Here is a 21,751-nt window from a genome sequence, read left to right as displayed (position 1 = left end):
CTCTCAGCCTTTCCTCATAGTACAGGTGCTCCAGGCTTCTGAACTTTTTTTGGCCTCCTCCAGACCCACTCCAACAGGCCCATGTCTTTCCTGTGCCGGTGGCTCCAGAGCTGGACTCGGGACTCCAGGTGGGGTCTCACCAGAGCAGAGCAGAGGGGCAGAATCCCCTCCTTCGACCTGCTGGCCAGGCTGCTTTTGATGCAGCCCAGGATACGGTTGGCCTTCTGGGCTGTGAGCGCACATTGCTGGCTCATGTCCAGCTTTTCATCCACCAGTACCCTCAAGTCCTTCTCAGCAGGGCTGCTCTCAATCCCTTCATCCCCCAGCCCGTATTGATACCGGCAGTTGCCCTGACCCAAGTGCAGGACCTTGCACTTGGTCCTGTTGAACCTCATGAGGTTCACACAGGCCTACTTCTCGAGGTTGTCCAGGTCCCTCTGGATGGCATCCGATCCTTCTGGTGTGTCGACTGCACCACTCAGCTTTGTGTCATCTGCACAGTTGCTGAGGGTGCACTCGATCTCGCTATGTATGTCATTGATGAAGATATTTAACAGTAGTGGTTCCAGTACAAACATCTGAGGAACACCACTTGTCACCGGCATCCATTTGGACATCGAGCCATTGACCACTACCCTCTGGATGCGACCATCCAACTGATTCCTTATCCACCGAACAGTCCACCCATCAAATCCATATATCCCAAATTTAGAGAGAAGGATGTAATGAGGGACTGTGTCGAAGGCTTTACAGAAGTCCGGATAAACAGCATCTGTTGCTTTTCCCTTGTCCACTGAGGTAGTCACGCCATCACAGAAAGCCACTAGGTTGGTGAGGCAAGACTTGCCCTTGGTGAAGCCATGCTGGCTGTCTCGAATCACCTCCCTATCCTCCATGGGCCTTGCCATAGCTTCTAGGAAGATCTGTTCTATGATCTTCCCAGGCACAGAGGTGAGGCTGACAGGTCAGTAGTTCTGAGGGTTCTCTTTCCTACCCTTTTAAAAAACGGGCACAATGTTTCGCTTCCTCCAGTCACCAGGGACTTCACATGATTGCCATGACCTTTCAAATATTATGGAGGGAACTACTTTTGTTATATCTAATGTCCCTTGCAAGTGTAGAATGCAAAATATCAGAAAGAACCTGCACAATTGGTATGAGTTTATAAAGTCTCGAAGATTAAACGTAAGCCTTCAGAAAAATGTGTAGTTCCTGTGCAGTTTGCTAGTCAGAGGACTAACAAAACAGACAGCCACATTCTCATTTACGATTGGGAGCAATTATACTACTCCAGCAGACTTAAAAGACTTTGAAACAAACACAGATTACATTTACACCTACCATTCCTAGACTCCTTTTCACTAGCAGATTAATGCAAAGAGACTTCATTCTACGCATTACATCTTATTCTCATTTTCACTATGGTCACTCTTCACTACTTTGACAGTACAAAGAGGACTTCACATGAATCAACTGTTTTCAAGTAAGAATTAAGGCTTTAATGTGTGATGTACAGCAGGTCACAGAGTCGAGTTACGTAGTTTTAAAATGACTATCACTATGACTACTAAGGGTATCCTATTTTTTTTGTAATTGGAAAAAATATTTGGTGCATTAAGTGATGTGGTAACAGCACACGCTTGTTATTCATCAGCATAGTTTCTTCCTCTCACTGTCAGGAGGATGAGCCTACTCACATTGTTCTGCTGCTCACTTCATGAGAACTTTGCTGATTTTTACCATCCCACTTCTACTACCCCAGCAAAACAATTTGTGCTTAGCCAGCACCTGAGTGTCAGCGAGTCAAGCCCACTCTTTAAACCCATGCTCACAGAGCTTTCATGCCTGTGACTTTAAAAAGAAACAATTACATTACAAAAATCTCAGAGCATGCCTGCACAGTGGAGGGACAAGTAGTCATGTTTGTGCCCAGCTTAAGCGTGGGTAAATGTGCACATGTCTGAGAGCGGCACTGAGGCAGCCTGAGGCAGCGAGCGGAGGGCAAGGATGCAGTCTTCTGTGTTTGGTGCTGCACCGGCCTGGCCACACCATTTCTGGCCCCCACCAGCACCTGAGCAAGCCGGCATGGCTGGGACCAGTATCACGGCAACAGGCACATCCCTGTCCCACATGTATGCTGGCCAGAAAAGCGGAAAGGGTTGATGGCATCTAGCTTCCCTGGATTACAGTTTCTGAGGCCACCACATACAACCTCAGAGCTGGGAGCACCTGAGATCAGCCCAGTCTCCTCATTAGACACTGAGGAGACTAACTGTGTAATGTATTTTTATTGTATTTTACCATTCTACCTCCAGGCATAGAAGAACAGATGCTCTGATTCCACTCTGCATAACCACTGATCTAAATGTACAAATTCAGGCTACTGATTTCAAGTTGTTATGATTTGTTTATGGAAATGTCCATTATACACTGTTTCCCAAGCCCTGAAGAAGAGAGTTCTGCCCAAGGGTGGCAGAAACTATGGGAAGAAAAATGCAAAAGAGAGGTTTTTTTCATTATTAGCCAACCAGATTGGCTCTAAGAAGGATGGTAAAACAAGATCTTTAAGCAGATGGGACAGGGACCTTGTTTCAGAGTGACAGGAATTTGCATCATGCACACAAACCATGCTTTAAGAGTGTATCTCCTAGCTACAGAAAACCCTAATTCTACCTAACTACACCTGGTAGATAGACTTTGTTTTTCCTCCTCCTGGGAAAAGTCGCCTGGCACAAGTTAGATTGTACAGGACTTTGAGAAGTACTCCTTTCCCCTTGTCCGTGTGGCAGTGCTTCTTACTTGCTGTGTTTGCCTGAAGAGTTAAGTTCACTTAGGACGAGAATACTACGAAAAATGGTTTGGGAAATGCTGCTTTAATAAAATTACAAGAAAAATCTACATCATCAACTTTTTAAGAGCACCAAAGCCACCTTCTCACCCTTTCCACTCTCATGCTTTGACCATACACAAGGATTCCAGATAATACCTTGCTGATATGTCAAACAGAATTAAGGAGGAGGAAACTGCTCAGGAATAACAGTGTACAAGTTAAACAAGAAGGAGAAAGAGGAAAGAGAGTTTTCCACTAGATCTCAATGAATGCATGAATACCTGAAATGGTTTCCTCCCTCTCCCAAAGTCTATACCTCTCTTTCTTTACTATTAACTGGGAGTTCCGTCATACATAATTGTATCGCTCTGGGATTCAGCAGCATTTGAGGAAGTCAGAGTACCAAACAGGATTTCACCAGTATGATACTCCTCTCTTTATGTTATGCACACATTACAACAGGTATGAAAACCTATGAGTAACGCTGGAGGCATCTTAAGTATGGTAAATTAGTATTTTTGCTATTTCACAGTACCCCATATTCTAACTACTTTGAATCGCAGATCATACCTTGTATTTGTTCCTGTCACAGAAAAACTCACTCCTGACATGCTTCAGCCTCAATGACAGGACAACAGCACTTCTAGTTACGGGAGCTAACTCATGCCCTGGCACTTCTTCATTCCTCTTGCAGTGTGTGCAATCTACTCTTAAAAAAAAAAACCTTAAAAAGAAGTAGATGATGAAGAGCAGAGGTGTACCTCTTTTATCAGGCTAATGCTACTGATCCACAGAGAAAATGAGAGCTCTTCATGGACTAGCATTAAACGTGAAAGCTAACAGACTGGCTGTCATAATGCCACCTTCTTTAAGACTGATGAGCTTTAACTATTCAGCACCATTAAGACCACTTTAATATTAGCTCTCAATAGTATCCTAAGGATATCAGCTTTAGCTTTCTGAAATTTTTATTTGCAGCCTAAGGCTCTTAAAGTTCTGCATTGTTTTAACTTTCCACCTTTGATTATACTAACAAATAAAGTTTTTAGAAAAAATTCTGTGTTCCATGATGTTAAAAGATCTTTTAAACAAAGACATACAGTAGTCCCCAGTGTTTGTAAATCACTGGTGCCCTTATCTCATATAGAGTCTCTTGGAAATACATTAAAACTAAATTCAGTAATAGTCAGATGAATAAAGACTCTCCAGATCATGAAGGTAACTGAAGTTAGAAGCCACTTGGGAACCTCTATTTAGCCTTCTTGTGGATAGGTATTACAATATTTAATTATTTGTGCTCACACTTCTTTTTCCATTGGAATCCTTCTTCACTGGGTTTTTAAGGATGAACAGTGCCCACTGAATGAAAAGTGATTCAATACTTTATTTTATCACTGGTATTTAGTGTATTTCATTGATTGTACATATACAAAACCTTGCATTGTAGACAGATTTACTAATTTCTTTACATGGCTTTTTCCTTGGTGCTCATTACTGCAGTATAAATGCTTCACTGACAACTAACTCACCTTCAAACTACTGCTGTTTGCTGAGAGATAGCATCACTGGGATTCCACAGATGAGGAGCCAGTGCATTTCCTTTTGACGGCTTGGCACTTTTTTCCTTAAACAAAGACAAACTTCTAAAACTCACTACCTGCTCTCAGTACCTCAGCCTATCATACGCATGAAGGATGAAGAAGCAAGATCTAAAACATGGAAGGGAAAATGTTTAAAAGACAGCTACAGTGTATGGTGTTTTCATAAATGTTGCCAAGCACATCACTAGCGCAATGTGCCCAGCTCATGCAGCACTTCCTGTAGAGGTATTTCCCCACAGAACACTTCATTTTATTTCAAGGTAAACTGTCCGTATTTTCTAAAATACTTGGGCCATTCTTGGACCATACAATAGAATCTCTTCCTCCTTCAAGTTCTTACAGGGATGACATAATTTCTGCTATTTAGCGGGTAAGTTGCTACCCCTACTCTGAGTTTCAGCTCCTTTGTGGAGACGAGTGCTTTCGGCCCTTATTCCTTTCTCCCATTTTCGGATATGCTTGGATGCTTCCTTTCCACACCACAGTAATTCCCTGAGCCATAGAAAAATCTAGGCTGGAATGGACCTTTGGAGATAACCTAGTAACCCCCCTGCTCAAACCAGGGCTAACTTCAAAGTTAAGTCTAGTTATTCAGGGTCATACCCAGGCTAGTTTTCAGTTTCTCCAAGGATGGAAATTCCACAGCCTCTCTGGTCAATCTCTTCCAGTGCTCAATTGTTCTCATTCATCTGCTTGCTAACGATTTGGATCTGTGATTTAGAAATGTTCCCAATATCATGTGATTAACACTATTGGTTTTTAGTGACATTCACCCTGGTAAGAGGGTGAGATTTTCTGCTGTTTCAAGACCTCTTTTCTTCAATATATCTTGCACAGATGCTCTATCAGCAGGTATTCGTGAAAGGTTACCTTCTGGATAGAGTGTTGGAAGGCATTAATTCGCTGCCCGCCTTGTCCTATCTGACTTTCCAGAACCAAACTGTGCATTTAACATAATGAATATGCTTGTTAGAGAGGGCATGGAAGTGATGTCATTTAGCATGAGTGGGCTGGTTTGTTCCTGTATCATTGCATGACTGTTCTTGTGTTGATTTGTTCCTGATTCATTGCCTTAAAGATCTTTAATATCTACTCATATATGGAATACCCTATAGTTTTTCTTCTCTGCTGCCATCACCAAGTGCACCCTTTCCCATGGCTTCTTCAGTTTTCTAATTAATGTCTTCATTGCCAAGGGGCTTGAAGTGGAAATTGTTATCGCAGTGTAGTATGTACTTCTGGTACTGCCTTACAGCAAGATTTTGCAGCACACAGTTGACATTTTCTGTCTTCAAACACACATGGAAACTTAGTATTACACAGACCTGCCAGGCTACATCCTTTTCCAGTTTTCGTTGTTCCTCATGTATTTATCAAATTTAATGAATAGCTAAACTTTACATCCAAAATTAATTCTGCAGGGGTGTCTATTATAGAGGTATCTGGACACTTACTTGTGTCCTTGGGCTTTTATCCACATAAAATAAATGTTCTCGTATCCTGCTAGCCTTGTTTTGTGCCACAGGTTCAATTTTTCCTGTAGTCAGGCCCAAAAACCGTACCCCAATACTGATGCTCATTTTTATGGCTATTTCACCTTAATTTATTTTAAAAGTAGCATGTCTCACCACTCTAAATCTCTTGTTTTTTTTTTTTTTAACAGCAACATTGCTGCTGGCTGCTTTCCCCAGACATTCTTCAGCTGCACACACTGAAGGCTTTGATCTCCTCAGTTTGCTTTGCAGTATTTAACATACGTCTTCTCAGACACCTGCTTTTCATATTTCACTGCGTGATACTTCACCATTCACTGCCAATTTTCTGGCTTTGTGCTTCTGCAGTATGTTTCTCTTCTCATGTGAACTGTGGTTGATGCTTCTCTCTGGAACTATGCATACAAGTCATTGCTGACCTCCCACATACTATCACTTACATGTTATCACCATTACCGAAGTGTTCTCTCATCTGCTCCGTATTTCTTACGCTCCAGCCATTCTGATGGTATTTTAGGATGTTCAAGCACTCTCCATTAACATACATACTTTAATTCATTTTTACCTCATCCTATTAGAAGGTTCCAGCATTCCACTCTCCTCTGCAAAAACAGTCTTTTTATCGTCAGGTATAGCTGGCTGACTTACTCACACCAAAGGACACAGTAGGTCCTCAACTTTCCTAAGATTTCTTCCCTGAACAGAGAACTCCTCTCTCTGAAACCATATATTTCAAATTGCTCCAACTGTCCATCCACTTTTCTTCTGTCAGCTTCAGAACTTTTCCCTTACAGATATTAATAAATGTTCTCATCTGTCTGTACAAAAGAATATGAGAAACAGAATCTTTCTCCTTCTTTGTCTGCAATCCAGCAAAAAAATGATTCCATCAACAAAGCTTTTGCATTAAATTAAGCTTTCTGGAAGTTCAGGAGGTATACACTTCTAGAATTTCTCTGTATGAGGAACATAAAATTTTCTCCAGGTTCTGTCTGTGAACTTGGTTTAGACTATTACCATAAAGACAGTGGCACCTAGCTAATAGTCAGCAAGTCCTGCTCACACACTGAATGCCACGAACTAGACAGAGTTGCTTGAATTAACTAGGTTTTCAGACAGCTTCTGTATCTACACCCTACTCTCCGAAGCTTGGCACAATAAATCCACGAAGAATAGATACCACTGTCTTAAGATCAGTATGCCAGTGTTTTAAGTACGCATGGTGAAAATGGCTCATGAAAGAGACTAGAATCTTTGAAGTCCACTGCAAAAGTCGACGTCAGAAGGGCTGAACTGGTCACAGCAGTGGCAGAGTGACATCCTGTATGCTTAAGTCCTGAAGGAAAATAAAAATAAAACCTCCCCAGAAATCTTTACTGGTATCTGCTGATAGCAGAATACTGGTGACACTTAGGAAAGTCATATGCGAGTGGCGTATTGCCAAGGATATTGCCTCTCTCACCTTGATCTCCTCCACTATGAACTTACTTCTGTTCTACTCCTGTCTCCTCCCAGACATCAGCTGCTTCTTCTCACCTGTTTCCACTCTCCATTCTTTCAGTACCATTCACAATTCCCAGTCAGACCTAGCTCCTTCCAAGCCTTCTGCCACTGTAGCGCCAATCTCCTTCCCTGGCCTTTAGTTTCTCCCCTTCTTAACTACCTCGCTTTCCTGGCTTCATGACTCCAGCATGTCCAGCGGGGAAGAGCAGGGAGGGAATTCTGTCTCTTCCAAAGCATCTTCCTCCTATTGCCCTGGTGACATGCCAGCTCCCACCCCTACTAGCACCTAAATGCTTTTTTCTGGGAATGTCAGTGGTTTTCAGATATCAGTTTGTCCCTTGGGATCTAACTTGTCAAACAAGCTGGTCTCAAATGCTTGCTGTCGCAAACTCCACCAGCCCTCAGTACTAACCTGTAACTCCAGTTTCAGTATCCCTCTTCCATGCCTGAAACCATTCCCATTTTCCCCACTCTCCAAACTATTGATACAACTTCCTGCTCCTCCTTTGTGCTTTAGTCTTGTTCTGTCTACCCTCAATTACACAGCATAAACTGGCTTACACTACCTCAAAGCTGTGATCACAGACCAAAGTTCTAAGAAGACCAGGGCTGTACATGTGTGGGTGTCTTCTTACACAAATGGTAGAAGGTTCAGTCCTGACTCAGAAGCCATCTACTGCCAAGACGATTTTCCAGCGAATGGTAGCACAAGAACTTCTTAGCGACAAAGCACAACCAGAACTTGTGGACATAAGCAAAACAATGTAGCCTGCACTACAGGAGAATTTCAGAGATGATGAAAATTGTCTGGCTAAAATTTTCCAAATAAATTCAACAGATTGAAGACTGACGCAGTTTATTTTTTTTGTAAGCATGCACTGTGAATAGGGCTGTATTCTCTCCCAATTATCTGCTCCCGGCTGCTGCATCCTTATCCAGCCAAACCATGTCAATTGCAGAGTACAACAGGCTTATTATACTACAGTGCATGTGTTTGAATTAAAATAGTATTTTACTATAAATAAACTACTTTTATAAATAATTGAAATTCCGCTCACCTGAAGAATTATTTTTATAACAATAGTAAAGATCTAGATTTCATTAAAACTTTCCTGCAATTCACTAGTTTCCCTTTTCATTGAAAAAAATGGAACATTTTCAACAGTAAAACTAGTTCTGAAACACATTTTATTAATTTCTAAACTGAAGTAACTGGCATCACTGATTATATTTAAATGTTATACCCATGTAATTACTCCATGTGAAATTACATATGAGTTGAAAACCACAATTCATCATTTCAAGAAATCTCTTATTGAACACGTTCTTTGATGCGGTATGTGGCATGGCTGTAACATATTGATGACCCACATTATAGGAAATATGATTCTGACCACATGTTGCAAGTTATTTATGTAAGTAGAAAAATTATAGGCTTTGATACTAATAAAACATTGTCCCAATATTTTGTATGAGTATGAAGATATCTTCAGTTAATAGTTGAGGTTCCATAGGACCCTTTCTATGTACAGTGCGTACATACCTCCTTCTGGCTTAACTACTAATTTCTCACGTTCTATAGGCCATTAAGCCTCATTTCATTTCCTCTTGGTAAAGGATAGGCTGCTACACTTTTCACCATGGACTAGTTTAAATACAAAGATTTGTTTCATTCCTATCACAGCGCAGACAACTCAAACAGCTACAGGAATGACAAAATGCTGGAGTGGGCTTGGATTTTTAGTTTGCATGTAATCTCAGACGTGAATTATTCAGGATGGTATGTGAAAGAGAAGAAGTGACAGAGTTATATGGTGACTACCTACAGGTTTTTCCAGTCATGACCTCTGATTACATTAAGCATTTCATGGGATGAACACATTTCCTGAAAAACACTGCAGATCTGATTGCCAATAAAGTCAGCAGGTATTTAAATACTTCTAAATCCAAATATACGTTTTCTTTTCAGTGCTGAAATTGCTTCAGTCTTTAGGAAACATACATTATCAAATACCATGAGACAAAAAAAAAACAGCAGAGTGGAAAATACTGGGTCTGCTTTATCTGTGAGAACATACGGTAACAATGATTATTATTTATTACTTGATCCTGCTTCAACCCAAAATGTACTTGGCAACATTTGAACACAGAGGAGAACATTGTACTGTAATGCAAACAGCTCAAAGGCTTAAATGAGTCAAGCCCTTGAGCTGCCTCTAGCAGTGGAAGTGGCCCTCCGAAAATTAAAGGAGGTCTCCTTGCACCAAATTTGTTCCCCATCACTGAGTCTTTCTTGGGATCAGGGCTTAAAGCATTTGCTAAACTCCAAGCACTACAACCCCGCACGGTCAGAAGCACATGATCAGCTGTCTATGGGTTACTCTGAGTTTCTCAACGGATGTTCTTAAACAGCCTGAAGCAAAGTCAAGGACTTACCGGAGATGCTCTAAACTGGTCAGACTAAACTACCCTTTGAATCAGCCTCACTCTAATCCTGTTTGCCATTTTCCTTTGTTAGAAATAGAGTTCCTGGAAGAGTTGCAATATAAAATCTTAAGATTCAATAATCCACCCAGACTCCTGTATAAACAACTAAATCAGCATCAGTGATCTGTCTTATTAATACATTGCATATGCAAAATCAAATATTGGAGCATAAATGAAATTTCCCCTGCTACAATATTTGTAAAAGGAAGAGAGTGCTATCTATTAGTTAATTAGGCATTTTATACTGTCAATTTCTAGAAGGTCATCTCTACCACTAAATGCACAGTGCATGTATCGTTCAAAGCATCTCCTTCTTCTGATTTTTCCCTTTTCTGCAAAACACTTCCTTCCATAATTTTTTTGTTATTTGACGTAATTTCTGCACCCCATACCCTTCGGTCTTCACAGTGTTTCCATCCCAGCAGCAACAGCACAGCTGAGGATAACAGCAACAAGCCTACCCTTACACCTTCCATATTGTTTGGAGAACAGGGATTTGGAGACAAAAGAAAATGAGGATCCCATTAGTAGCTGGACTGACTGTCGAGAACAGAAGGAGTTCTTATCAGGAGAGATCCAACTTTTAATCGCATGAGGAAACTCATCAGTCTTTCTCAGTACCAAAGCCAAGAAGACATTAAGAAGTTTCTCTAAGCAATCCAAGTAGTGAAGGTGTAAGCATCCTCTCTCTCCTGTCCTTCAATATTTAAGGCTGGAGGAGATTGCTGCACACAGCATGTTTAAGAGTATGAAATGCTCACACCCACAAGGTGTTTCAGGCCACTAGTATTGTTTGGAGAGGGACTACCATGACATTCTAAAGATCATCAAGTATCTTTCGTTGTTCATTGCATCCCAATGGATGAGAGATATGACAGCCCATAACATGTAAAGAGCTGTAACTTTATGGGACAGTATTCATTCCTCTTCTATGAGGAATCATACTTGTCCATCCAAAGATGCTTACCATCTGCTTGTTAGCTGACATACAGCAAATTGCATCATCATGTTTCAACAATGAAAAGGGAGTGCAAAGTAAGAGAAGGACCCAACGTGGAAGAAGCTGCACAGCTACAGGTAGCTAAGACTACAGAATACAGGCTGCAGACTAAGGCTACAGGTAACTAAGACTACATGAATGGAGACAAACATCAAGAAAGCAAGCTGGAACAAATCACATGGTGATAGCTCTGCACAAAAGAAGGGAGCTTGTCCAACAGAAAGTGAGACACAAACCGGTTCTGTACTGAAGGCTATGTGGAGCATCACCAGTTTGGTGCTGCATCGTAACAGGGGTAAATTTAATAAGGCAAATCACTTGCGGGGGCCACATTATTTCTTCACAGGTCACTTAAATCAAGACGGCTTGATTTGCTACAGATAACTGCTCTGGCACACACAACCTGCAGGGAAGATCCAGATACGAACAATATCAATGAAATACAACTGCAGAGCTACCTGTGATTTTTCTAAGCAGTTAACACTTTTTACTGATATCAGCTGGAAGGAAATCAAAACTAACAGAAATGGAGTCATCAATCTGCACACATCACAGTCAAAATGCTACAGTCACTTGAGCTTTCTTGTGTCAGAGCATGCCTCAGTGCTGCCTCAGAGAAACACAAGTGGCTAATTCACTCTATGAATTTATTCAGTCTTTGATTACCTTTCTCACTCTTCCATCAAGCTCTAAACAGTGCCACAAATTACATCAATTTTTTGTTCTACAAGCACTGAAAACTAAGTAAATACTTCACCATTAAAAAAAAAACCAACAAAACAAAACAGAAACTTCAGTTGACCTTTGAAAGGACCTTGTATCAAATGTGGAGTCTCATTACAGTCACTAATAAAAAAGTAAAATAGAAGTTTAGTTTCTTTTTCTTTTACAAGTATATCTCAGCACAACCTTTACCATGGAGCCTTGACATCTTTGCAATAGCAACACTGTATTTTCAGAAGCATTTCACATTATTTAACAGAGATTTTTTTAATCGCCAGTTTAGTTCTGGAAAGACAACTATGAAGACAAGACACAATTCATGTTCACTCATGCAACCTCCAAATATGTCTGTGAACTCACTTGGCATTGTCTGCAGGAGTGTCCAATTTCTAGGACAAAACAACAGAACAAAAATCTGCTTTTCTAATTGTGGAGGGGTAGTTCAGCACTTCATAGCACATCCAGGAAGAGAAAGCCATTTCAAACACCTGCTTTTGAATAATAGCAACTTCCTATCCTGTGCTTTACCCCATGCTACTGAGTACATCACAAACTAAAGTTAACATGTCAAAACCACCAACAAGCACACATTGTATTTTTCTACTCCTTTAAAGTACATACTGCTAGAGGTGCTATAAATAAAACATAGTGAAACCATAGATTCAAAAATACTGCCAAATTTATCAAATGGATTAGTCATCTAACTCTTGGTATTAGTTAATAATATTCATCAAAAGCCACAGATGAAGTGGGATACAGTACTTACATACACTGCTGGATATGACCAAGCAGGAAATTATTTGCTAAACAGTGTCACATGAAACTGCTACACTGAAATGTGACACGGGAAACTGCAATGCATGCATATTTCCAAAAACACTATTAAAAGTGTAAACGGCCAATTCTGCCAAATCTGTGCCAGGTCTTTTATTAAGCATACCTGGAGTAAATGATAATAAACCCAAGGTCCAGAAGCTTACTTTAAAATAGATGCCATTCCATGTCACCTTTACTGAACCACACAGGATTACTGTGAAAAAAAACAGGAGTACTGCAGTCATGTCAAGGTGCAGTAGATAAGATGCACTTGTATGAATGGCCCTTTTCTTTCTTGTACCTTGTATGTACAGGTAAGAACACCAGCACTGTACCATCAGTTCGTCTCCTTCTGGACTCAGGCAAGCTCCTCCCTGCAGGTTACCTGGGTCTCTGGTGCACAGGTTAAGTTGATCCTTGCCTTAACCCACCTTTCTGGATGACAGCGCTTCAGTATGCAACTTGCTAAAAGCACCATCAGCTCCCCTGCCCACCCTATGACCCCAATTCAGAAGGCATTTTGGGAACCGTGGAAAAATCCACCGCAGCATACCTTTGATGTGCTTTGTATCTACTCTCATTCCCAGTGCTATTCCTGATCAACTATGTTGACTCCGCTTTCTCCTTACAGCTGAATACCGAAACTTCTTGTTCTTCCTTGGTTTAATGGTAATTCTTCATGTACGTCTACACAAAGCAGCACAGGCAGTCAAACGGAGCTCACTACCGGAGAGTAACTATCACCCCCAGGTACTCTCCGCCCTGGGGACCCACACCCTTATCCAAGGGTCACCTCAAAAGAACAAAGCCAGCTGAACAGCTCACAGGCTCACTGGTGAGGCAAAAGCGTGTCCTTGGCTTGTGCAGCAGATCATCTGAAGTTACACTCCTCCAGCACCTGTAGATATCATCTTGATTAAAAAGGTATCCGGCTGAAACATGCCCATAAATGCCACCTTTAGCAGAAGGCATGGATTTCCCAGTTGTAACTTTCGGGTGAACACCAAGCTCAGCGCTGTCAGTAGTGCTGCTTATTGACTGAGATGTGGCCAGTATCACTGCCATTGGCATCTTGTATTAGCTAGTGCTCCATATGAGCAACTCGGTGTGTCTTTCCATTTCCTATGCAAAATCAGTTCAAATTTTATCAAATATGAAGGACAGTTTTAAAAATAGTCTTGTATACAGATTCTACTTTTCTCCCACCTGTGTGATCCCACCATCAAAAGCCATGAATGGAAGCGTTAACTATAACAAAAATAACAAAAAGCTTCAGCACCAAGTATCTACGGTGTATGTGTTACTGACCTTCAAGCAATTTTTTTTTTTTTTTTTAATTAACAGTGCTATTTAGCTGTGTGATCTTTCATAGTTGCTTCTCCTGGTTCAGAAGAATAAGAATTACCTTTAAAGGAGATTTACATCTAGGCTTCCTCTGCACCAGAACCACTCGTTACAGCACCTGTATTGTAGCCCATTCTCATACAAAACACGACCTCTGTAACGCAGCACCATGCAGAGATCCCAGGGCTGATCCCGAAGCAGTCCTTTCAGGTACCCGAAGCAGCGCTGTCACATAGGCATGGTAGCCATCCAGAGACCAGCGCTTTGCTCCTCAGGCCTAGGCCACAGGGGCACGTCTTGCTCCTGGCACTTGCGCTGCCACATGCCACACACTCAGGTACCAGAGCCTTCGAGCAGCCAGGCCCACTCCTTCCTAAGTAGGGAAGTAACTAAACACAATGTCAAATAGCAAGTGGGTGTAAGACCAAAAAACAGCACAGAACAAACAACATGTAATTATGTGCTTTTCTTTGGCAGGCTACTGCTAGGAAACATTGAGGTTAATACTGAAGTAAACAAGATCAGAGGAAATAACATACAACCTTTAGGCACTGGTCATTCATTTCTGGGTACCTTTATCAAAGAATCAACTAACACTCAATCCTGTGAAAAGGTGTTTGGTGTACCCTTATTAAGTATGGAATACTCATGTTTCAGACCTAGGTCATCTGCTGGCCTACAACATGGCCTCTGGCACGATGCCTCCATCTCTTTTGACTACATTCCAAATTTTTCAAGAGAGTGAACTTTATGCTGTGTTTGTAGTTCTAGGCAGGGACCTGACTGGATGCCCCTAAACATAAAGAGAGGTTGAAAGTGCTCAGCACATAACAGGATTGCCCCTGAAAGGCCCAAGTATGATCTGTGCTACCATTAATGAGTTTCAATATTGACTTGAATGGAAACAGTTAGGACCCAAATATCAATTATCAGAAGTAAAACAAAACTGAGCTTACCAGCTTACCAATATGTAGAACCAACGGGCATTTTCACAACTCATTTTCATCGTACTTGCTCGCACAACTTTCAGTCAAGTGTAGCTCAATTATTTAGTGGCTCATTCTCCCAAAAACAGTATTTGCATGCATAATTTTTTAAATAAATATAGAAGAGTCTTTCCTGTCTAATGATTTTCAGGAATTCTAAGTCATGATATGCTCTTTCTTCTTCCATTTTTGCTCATACAAAATTAGCAGAAATTATCGGCAGCTATGTTGGTCATGCCATTATTATTATTATATAACAGGACTTGCAAGTGCCCATTTATCTTCCTAGACATTCATAGATACAGATCTAAAATTAACATATAATACTAAATGGCTAGCTTTTAAGCTTTGTTCCATTCTACCTTGATCTGGAAGTGAGCTGGAAGAAAAACAATTCAGCAAACACTCTGTAGAATGCTGATTTCATCTTTAATGAAAATTCTCAACTTTTTTCGATGGTTTTCAAAACCATTCTGCTGTAGACATGAACAAAAAAAGTTTGCTAAATTGGATTCAGTCAGTTTATTAAGCTAATCCTTGTGACTACATTATTCGGCAATACTTCAACAAGGCTTTTAGAAAAGATGCTTCTGTTCCTTCATTGCCCATTAAAGCTTATGAGCTGCAGAGAACTAAACTGTAACATGGCTTGGTTGTTTGCTGACATTTTTATTGTAAGTCAAATATTTAGCAGTGTATTTGTGAACTTCTTTGGTATAAGTAACATAATACGATAATATTCCCCCCGCCATATTGCCTGAATACCTCTGTAAAATATAGTACACATGCAACTGCAATCTAACTTGTTCATGATCCATTCTGATGAAACTGCATGTAAAAATCAGAGTATAAACCAAATCCAAACTGCCTACTCATCTTGCAAGCAGAACACAGTTCATTACATATGGGGTTTTCTAAAATATTAAGACCTGTGTGGCTTTTACCCGTGATTCTAAAGCAGTGCTATGGAGAGTTGTTAAAAGTGCCATCACTAGCCAAATTTAAACATTGCCACTTGAATTTCTAACCAAAGTTGTCTGGCACTCGCTATAAATGATAACAAAGACCTAGGACGAAGCCCACTCTTCAGAGAGGTTAATTGGGATTTTGCCATTGATCTTAACAGGGCAAACATTTACTCAAAAATTATAAAGTTAGCGTACTTTACTACAGGCAGTAGGTAATGAAACACAATGGTTTAGTTCATTCAGAATAATTTAATGTCAGCCAGCATATGACCAGCTATAGTTACTAAGCACCAGAGAGGTAATCTGGCAAAGGTTACTTTGCCTACTGGTAAAGGTTGTCAGATGTCTGAAGAAATTAAAAGGAAATATTAGCTCTCCTGTATTTAACTTACCTACACAACAATTATGCTTTGGATTCTGAATAGTGAACTGAATTCCCTCTTCAGCTCGACACCACCTGCAGTTCAAGCTGTTGGTAGCAGAGAAATGTTACCCTGGTCAGCCCTGATATGTTCAGCCCTAGAGCAGCGCAGGGACCCTTCCACCGACCAGACACAAGGGCCCCCCACCTGGGTACCATCCTATGAAAACAGGAGGGGAAAAGCAGCAGAAGCAAGAGCTTTATTTCATTCAGTGCCTGCAAAAAGACACAGGCATTTTAATGCAATGGCTTGATTCATTCATTCTAAACTCCCTTTAGCCAGACTACTTCACTCTGTTGTAACAGGGAAAGCGCACAGTCCCGGGAAGAACAACACACGTCGTATTACCCTTAAGAAGTGGTAGCCAGTGTCTGTAAAAGCGTGGCAGAAGGGCATCTTTTAGCTAGTGACAATATCGACTTCAAGAGGTCTTGGGATACACATCTTTCTACTCACTCTTTTTATGAATGATTTTTTCGTTCATCGTTTTGGTTACAATTGATATTCTGTAACTAAAATAAACCAGAAGTTTTTCTCTTTCCTTTACAAATTGTCAACCACGTTAACCTTGTCAAAAAGCCTGCAAGAATGAAATCAATACAGCAATTTAAAGACAAAATTGGCAGGCTTATATATTGTGCTTGGACACATCCAGTAAATAGCCTCATACACCAATCTACCCTCATCAGTGGCAATGATTTTGAAACCTACCAGTTCTGGCTTTACACTCGCAGTGTCGACTGACAGAGAAAGCGCAGATACCGGTCCAGCAGATGAAAAACAACACGGAACAGCCGAGAGGAACGAGCAGCACGGACCGGTGACTCAGGTGTCGTTTACCCGCCCTGTACTTCCAGGATGGAGAGCGGCCGCGCTCCGTGATCCACACCGCGCCGGCAGCGACCCGCTCCCCCCTCCAAAACCCGCCGCGGGAACTCGGGGACCCACCGTCCCGCGGAGCCCCCCGCGGGGTGGCACCGCATAGGCCGCCGCTGCGGGGCAGAGCTCCTGCAGCCCCCTCCCCCCCCCCCCCGTTTTTGGCCGCAGGGCAGGCGAGGATCTGCCCCCCGCTGCCGGCCGGAGCCCCGCAGCTCTCCCTCCCTCCCTCCCTCCCTCCCCGCCCCGCGGCCGCTCTGCGGGAGGCGGCGGGCTGGAAGGGCGGGCAGCGAAGTTGCCGGGACTTACGGTGTCAGCGCTCCCGGCGCTGGCGCGGCACCTCCGCCGGCCTCCCCGTCACCTCGGGCCACCGCCGGCGCAGCCCCCGGCCGGCCCCTCCTTCACTCCTCGCAGGGGCGCATGGCGCCGTCCGCTCCCCGACACCCGCCCGGTGGGTCCCCGCGCCCCGAGCGCTTCAGCCGGCGCACGGAGAGGCGGAGGCCAGGGCCGAGCCCCTCCGGCGGGGCTGCGCCTCAGGAAGCATCTGCCTCCCCTCGCCCGCCTCGCCCGCGACGCGCCCACCCCCCGCTCCCCCCCGGGCGCCGGCGGGGCTTCGCGCCGACGTCGGTGCGGGGCGGACGGACAGCGCCCGGCGGCGGCACCGCCTCCCCCGCGCCCGCCTCCCCGCGGCTCCCGGCCGCCTGCTGCCGGCGGGGCGGCCGCGCAGGAGCCGGTGCTGCGCTGGCGGGCGGGGCGGGGGCGGCTGCGCGGCGCGGAGGGGAGGCGACCCCGTGGGCCAGCGACGCTTCCTCCGCTCGGCCCCGCGGAGGAGGCGGGGGCGGCAGCCCGCGCCCGAAAGCCGTTTCTGCCGGCGGCCCCTCCCGTGCGGGGCCGGGGGGTCCCCTCCGGCCGGGCCCTGCGCGCCGTCAGGGTGCGTCGCCTCAGGGCGCCCCGCTCCCCTCAGCGCCGGCTCCTCGCAGGGGCCTGGCCACAGCCCCCGCCGCCCTCCTCCTCCTCCTCTCGGAGAAGTTCCCCTGCCCCGAGCCAGCGGTTCGGTCCCGTTTCAGGCGCCTTTCGGAAGGGAGCGGGGGGGCGCGGAGGGCGAGACCCCGCCGCTCGGGGCAGCTGGGCGGGAGGGGCGCTGCCCCGGCCGCGGGGGCGGCAGCGGAGCCCGGGCTCCCGGGGCTGCAGCCCCGCGCCCGCCCGCCCAGACTCCTCACCCCTCACCTACCGTCCGCCGAACCGGGTAGGACCGACGAGCGGCGGCCGCAGCGCTCACCGGACCGCAAAGTCCTCTAAATTCCCCTTTCTGCTCCAGAAGCCATGTCAGCGCTTCGACGAGGAGGAGAGCCCGAGGAGCCCGCTGTGGTCTCCTCAGGAGAGCAGCCCCCCGCTACGGGGGCTTCCCGAGGCAGCCGAGCCACCCGCCCCCCCCACCCCCCCCCCACCGCCACGGTGCGGGAGAGCGTCAGGGGGTTGTGCGTGGAGCGTTGCAGGGGAGGACTGCTCCTCTGCCGTGACCGCTTCGAGGTGCCCAGTATTTAAACATCCCGAGAGCCGCAGCAAGGCCGGGAGGGCGAGCGAGGGCTCGGTGACTCAGCCCCGCACCTCCCGCCGAACGCGGCAGCAGGTAGCGGGGTGTCTTCCCAGCAGGTGGAGTCGGGAGGCAAACAGACTTCCCGACGAGGTTGCACATCCCGGCCGAGAGCAGCTGCTTCTCTCGGCCCCGCGCGAGGGGCGTTTCTGCCATCAAACCAAAGGAACTTTGATACCGGCTTTTGAGTCGCCTGGCTGGCTTCTGAACGGGAAAGTTAGCTCCTGTCGAAGTGGTTTTCCTCCACCTACCGCTTTCTCTTACAGCCTGCAGTCAAATTTTACAGCTTGCCCTTCTGGCAGAAGCCTGCACGCAAACCCCTTTCAGGCCTGCTTCCACCTCCCCCGGGCCCTGCCGAGGAGGGAGGGAGAGCAGCAGGGGAGCCTGGAGCCCAGGAGGAGGCCCTGCGCTGGGCGCGCAACACTGCCCAGGAAAAAGGAACCTCTTGCCACTTTATCCAGCAGCTCTTTAAAAGGGTGCCCATAGACAGTACCATCAAAGAGATTTGTCCTCCTTAGGATATATTGGGGAGGAGGAGGCAGCAGGGGGAAACTTGCAATAAAAGATGAGATACTCGAGGAATACTGATGTAAATCATCATCCCTTGAAGAACCGAATTTTCACTATAGGTTTCACCCTTTACTCTTGTGGAGACAGCAAGGAGAATCAGTGGGAGCTGCTTTTACGAGCTCTCATAACACCGCAATTACTTCACTATTCATAGCTTTCTCTGGCAGGAACAGCGAAATTAGGGGAGGTTTTCGTTAGCTGCACCAGGTCTGGAGCCATGGCGCAGCACCCCTGCGGACCAGCCGCAGTCGTGTCCATCTCATGCTCCAGCTGCCCTTATGCAGGCTCGGATGGTTCTAAGTGCTGGAGATGGTGGTGGAAGAGAAACTACTAAGAAGCAAAATCCTAAACTGAAGCCTAGGGAGAGTAGGAGAATTTCCCTTCCTGTCATTGCAGTGATAAGTTCAAACAGGAAAAATAGAAAGGTTTTTTAATATCTGATAGCTTGGAATATTTTATTTTCCAGAGGTTTGGGTGGGGGGGGTGGGACACCAAACAAGTATATATTGCTTTAAAAGATACAGAAAGCAGCTGAACTACGAGAAGGCAAGTGACGGTGTGTTTAGCAGTGGTTTCTTCCATTATCCACCCGTTCTGCTTTTTTGTGCATTGTCTGGCTGATACTGTTCATTCTGTGATTGGAAAGCATCACATTCTCAATGACTGTTTTTATACTTATTTCAAAACAGATTTTATGTTGGTCTGTTTTCTTACTGAGTAGTGTTCATCTGCTGAAGTATGAATCTGTCATCCCATAATCTGGAAATAGCTTTTCTAAGGTTTGGGTGGGGTTTTTTTATGAAATCCCATTTTGTTAACCATTACCTTGGACACCAAAGCAACACTTTCTCATTTGTTCTGCTGTAAGCAATTCCATTGCGCCCCATGGGACTGCAGGCATGAGTAGTTCCTGTTTGGCATGCGTGTGAAAGACTGATCAGGCCCATAAATAACCACCAGAAAATTATTATTAACTTTACCTTGATGGTTTTATTTTTGTTTGTGCTCACGAGTCATTACAGCACTCTGACTTCTGAGCAGAAGAGGTGGCTGAGCTACTGTTTTACGTCGTGAGATTACAGTGTTGCTTTGTACATGACAAGTTAAGAAAATCAAAACCTGGTTCCAAGATTTCAGTGATTTCATTCTGTTATGAAGGAAAACATTTTTCCACATAGTATGGAAAGTTGTGCATTGCTGTAGTTTGTCTCATTTACACCATCTTTTTTTTTTCCTATGTATTTTGTCTACCTTTAAAGGTCCTACAAGTAAGGATGCCACTTGTGAAACAGTCACTGTCCTAATTTTGCTTCTCAGGTGCATAATTTGAATTAAAAAAACAAGTTCCCCACTGGACCTGTAAACTTTCCGTTAATTGGGCAGCAGTATTTCCACAATCTTTTGCAGATGCCTGCATTGCGAGCTGTTTGGAGGTGAACTACTTCCTGTCATGGTTTGTCTGTCTTTCCTACGTGGCATGGTGCAGCCCATAGTGACTACCTGGAGCACAGTGTCTTCAGATAAGGGTTTGTTCACGTTTCGTTTGTTTGAAGCATAGGAGGACTGAGTGTTGAACTGTCTCCAGAAAATTGTGTGGGCATGCTGTACCATCTAATAAACAGATTATAAATAATGCGCTTGAGTAAGGGCTACATTCTTAGTTTGGACAACAAAATGGAAGGAGTAAAAGACAACATTTAAACAAAAATGGTAATAAATTTGGGGTAATCCAGTTCAGGGTGAAAAGAATGGGAATTTGCTATTAGCTTCAGCACAAGTTAGATCAGCCCTAGTAAGACCTCCATGGGAATATTTGATTCTTTTGCATACAACTTTGTAATCATGACTTTGCATTGCTAGAAGTGACTTGATTGAAAACTCTGAGAATAGTTACAGCACTATTAGCAGCAATGCAGGCTTCCTAACCTTGCCTGCCTGTGAACACGCCAGCTCTGCGAGAAGGAATTTCATGGAGTAGGTATAGCTGCTGTTCAGGCCAAGCAGCCCTAACCGGATAACTTCTTTTATTTTTCAGAAAGAGATCACTCTGGAACTAGGGATCTGAAGAATGACAAGTAAAAGGCTTTTCTGAAGCTTCTGCCACTTGAAGAAGTCCATTCCAAACATGAAAGGCAACATCAGGAGAAGTATCGAAATGCTCCAGTGGCCGGAAGGCGTATGAACAATTTAGACTAGGATTATTGGGGGAACAGAACAGTGCTGTGCCATAAGAGACAAATCTAAGTTAGGGCAGTTGTTACAGGAAGGTGTGTGAGTACATTTGATCAATGTGGAGGCATAAAACCAGAAAAAAAGAACAGAGATAGTCGGAGTGAGGCAGTGTGTGAGTTACGCAGGAATCTCAGGCTCTGATACACCGCACTGATTAGATCCTTAGTTCTAGCAGGTTAGCATGGCGTAAAAAGAGATGCTGCATAACACAATACATCTTCAGAGAAACATTTCCCCATATTTTCCTTGTCTCAGAAAATACAGAGACAATAACAATAATTGGTCTTATCCATACCGTCTTTGAAA

General features: G+C 44.2%; 1 protein-coding gene across 2 annotated transcripts in view; it reads right to left on the bottom strand.

Moving 5' to 3' along the window:
• The window catches only part of CALCR (calcitonin receptor), a 195,248-nt gene extending 176,943 nt beyond the window's left edge, over positions 1–18,305 (bottom strand). The window contains exon 1 of one of the 2 annotated variants that reach the window (XM_075419331.1): positions 18,281–18,305. The gene's annotated coding sequence lies outside the window, so the exon portion shown is untranslated. Of the gene's footprint in view, positions 1–17,358; positions 17,612–18,280 lie in introns of those variants that run through there. The other variant, XM_075419329.1, reaches the window with a different exon arrangement.
• Positions 18,306–21,751: the final 3,446 nt, after the last annotated feature.

This window comes from Opisthocomus hoazin, chromosome 4 (assembly GCF_030867145.1).
Source record: "Opisthocomus hoazin isolate bOpiHoa1 chromosome 4, bOpiHoa1.hap1, whole genome shotgun sequence".
Classification (NCBI taxonomy): domain Eukaryota; kingdom Metazoa; phylum Chordata; class Aves; order Opisthocomiformes; family Opisthocomidae; genus Opisthocomus; species Opisthocomus hoazin.
The sequence above is the reverse complement of the archived record's forward strand: the minus strand, read 5'-3'. Positions and strand labels throughout refer to the sequence as shown.